General features: G+C 43.6%; 1 protein-coding gene across 1 annotated transcript in view; it reads right to left on the reverse strand.

The window, feature by feature from the left end:
• LOC119419406 (interferon-induced protein 44-like) overlaps positions 1–3502 on the reverse strand; it is an 81879-nt gene that overhangs the window by 2888 nt on the left and 75489 nt on the right. The gene's annotated exons all lie outside the window — the stretch shown is intronic.

Consider the following 3502-nt stretch of genomic DNA (forward strand, 5'->3'; position numbering starts at 1 on the left):
AAAAATGAACAGATTTATCTGATGATTTGCTGATATCCTCTCAGCTCTTTGTGGCTGTGTTCAACCACAGCTATGCTCCGAACATGCTCACATGCTAAGACATGCTAATTAGCATCAGATACAACGTCCAAATAAGGTGACTGTCAATGTCATTAGCTATACAATTAGAAATGTAGCCAAAAACCGTTCTGTGACACAAATGTGAACTTGATGACTGTGCCACATCAAAACAGAATATCAAATAAGGTTTTCTGTCATGAAGATGATGTGTTGAGGACGAAGGATGCAGAATACAAAAGCAGGCTATGAAAGTAAATAGAACATTTTTAATTTCAAAGACAGGAGATAGGGTCTGTGTACTAGAGATGCAGGACTGAATGTACCACCTACTCCGCCACACACAAGAATTAGGGTTTTTTTAGGCATTGAACAACTACAAGTAATTACAAAAATGTATTAAAAAATGAGCATTTAGATATACATTTATCTATATACAGCAGAAGGTAAGAACAATGTAAATCAGATCCAAGGTCTATTTTTCCTTTTAATTAGGCCTACCTTTGCAGAGACTTAAAACCTCTACTTTAGACAGCCTACATGGGGAAATATGACTGCTTCAGCTTCAAATTCTGCATTTGGTTCATTTGTCTAATTATTAAGGAAATTCAGGTACAGCTCAGAAAATTTGAATATTGTAACAAACTTCAATTTCTTTTTTCACCAGCACCAGCAGAGGACATGGACCCAAACCATCACTGACTGTGGAAACTTCACTCTGGACTTCAGCAACCTGGATTGAGGACCTCTCCAATCTTCCTCCAGATTATGCGACATTGATTTAGAAATTGTTCATCAGAAAAAAGGACACTGGACCACTGAGCAACAGTCCAGTTCTTTGTTGGGCAGCTGTGGCTGAGTGGTTAGAGCAGTCATATTCCAATGGGAGAATTGATGGTTCATATCCACCAGCAGTCACATGTTGAAATGTCCCTGGGCAAGACACTGAACCCCTCCTTGCCTCTGATGTGATTCCCATAGGTGAATAAATGTGATAAAGCTCTGATTATTCCTTGTAAAGATATAATAGAGAGCTGTATGAATGGGTAAATGAGGGCACAAATTAGAGTATATTGATAAGATAGAAAGGCACAATATAAGTGCAGTCCATTTACCATTTGTCTCCTTGGCCCAGGTAAGACACTGACATTTTATGTGGTTCAGGAGTGTCTAGACTTGAGGAATGCAACATTTGTAGTTCATCCATCCATCCAACCAAAATCCATTCTTTATATCCCGTTTGTTCCAAAGTCAGGACGCGAGGGCAGCAGCTTGAGCAAGGAGGTCCAGACATCTCTGTCCACAGCAACCTTTTCCAGCTCTTCTGGAAGGACTCCAAGGCATTCCCAGGCCAACCGAGAGACAAAGCCTCTCCAGCGTATCCTGGGTCTTCCCCAGGGTCTCCTCCTGGTCAGACATGCACAAAGCACCTCCCTAAGGAGAAGCCCAGGGAGCATCCTTACCAGATACGCAAACCACCTCAACTGGCTCCTCTTGATGTGGAGGAGCAGCAGTTCTACACCAAGTCTCTCCCTGATGACTGAACTTCTCACCCTATCTTTAAGGGAGAGTCCAGCTACCCTGTGAAGGAAACTCATTTCAACTGACCGTCCGCAATCTCATTGTTTCTGTCACTACCCAGAGTTCATGACCATAGGTGAGGGTATAGATCAACCGGTAAACAGAGAGCTTTGCCTTACAGCTCAGCTCCCTCTTCACCACAATGGACCAGTACAGAGTTTGCAATACTGTAGACGCTGCACCAATTCATCTGTCAATCTCACGCACCATTCTTCCCTCACTCTTGAACAAAACCCTGAGATACTTGAACTCCTCCACTTGAGGCAGAACCTCACCCTTGACCCAAAGTGAACAATTTGCTCTTTTCTGACTGATGATGGCCTCAGATTTTGAGGTGCTGATTCTCATACCAGCCACTTCACACTCGGCTGTGAACCACTCCAGTGATAGCTCTAGAAGAAAGGACTTTACCACCGCTTACACACAGTTTTCAACCAAAAAAAAGTAACAATTAAATCTGACAACTCTGATTTTACATCAGACACAGCATTACTGCAGTTAGCCAGTAGAAGACAGATCTCTATCGTAGGCTAAATTTCTATCTTTTCTAATGTGTACCGTATATATCACGCATTCCTACCCTGAATATACCTAATCAGGGAGTCTAAGGGATGATGCAGTCTCCATAACGCTGCACTCTGTTCTCTCACACTTGGACAACAAAAACACCTATGCCCAGATGTTGTTCATAGATTTTAGTTCAGCATTCTCAATGTTCCAATACATATTGAACATTCCAAAAAGTTCAATCTAGTCCTCTGGACATTCAAACAAACAAAAAACAAAACAAAGCAAAAAAATCTAGAAACGTTTCGTCTCTCATCCAAGAGACTTCCTCAGTCTGAGGTGCTGTTTTCAGCTCAGTCTCTTAAATAGCACCTTCTCAGAGTGGATCAACCAGTTTTGCTGCTGACAACCAAAACCAGCTGATCACATGCTCAAGAAGGACCATCAGCCTAACAATGGATCATTAGCACACTGATGGCTGTTTATTACTCACAGAGGGCTGAGTGATACTAGCAATAACAGCATTGTAAGAGGGGGACAGTTGAACCCGGAGGCCTCCACCCCTGTTTAATGATGGACGATTTCTTTTCACAAAGATGGCCTCCTTTACTCCTCTCTCAAACCATCGTTCCTCTCTGTCCAGGATGTGAACATCTTCATCCCTGAAAGAGTGACCGCTGGCCTGGAGATGAGTGTAGACCGCAGAGTCCTGGCCTGATGATGTTGATCTTCTGTGCTGGGCCATCCTTTTGGCCAGTGGCTGTTTTGTTTCCCCGATGTAAGACTGATCACAGCCTTCCTGACACTGAACAGCATACACAACATTACTCTGTGCCGGGGGACTGGATCTTTGGGATGAACCAGTCTTTGCCGTAATGTATTTTGGGGTTTAAAAGCCACTGGGACGTTATGTTTAGAAAATAAACGTCTCAGTTTCTCTGATACCCCCTCAACATACGGAATGACCACTGGTCTGGGTCTGGGTTCCTCCTTTTCACCTGATGGCTGACTGGAGTCCTGTTTGGGTTTCTTCTCTGCTTTCAGGAAGGCCCAGTTAGGATATCCACATTGCTCTAGAGCCTGTCTTGTGTGGGATTTCTCCTTCTGCCTGGCTCCTGAGCTAGTGGGGACGCTGTCTGCTCTGTGATACAGAGTCCTGATGACTCCTAACTTGTGCTCCAAAGGGTGATGGGAGTCAAACTGCAAATACTGGTCTGTGTGGGTGGGTTTGCGGTACACCTCGGTTTGCAAATGTCCTCTATCAGAGACTGAGACCTCACAGTCCAAGAAAGCCAACTTGCTATTTTTTTCATCTTCTCGTGTGAACTTGATGTATTTATCCACAGAGTTGATGTGG

The sequence above is a fragment of the Nematolebias whitei genome, chromosome 13 (assembly GCF_014905685.2).
Source record: "Nematolebias whitei isolate Nwh7 chromosome 13, NemWhi1, whole genome shotgun sequence".
NCBI classification, from domain to species: domain Eukaryota; kingdom Metazoa; phylum Chordata; class Actinopteri; order Cyprinodontiformes; family Rivulidae; genus Nematolebias; species Nematolebias whitei.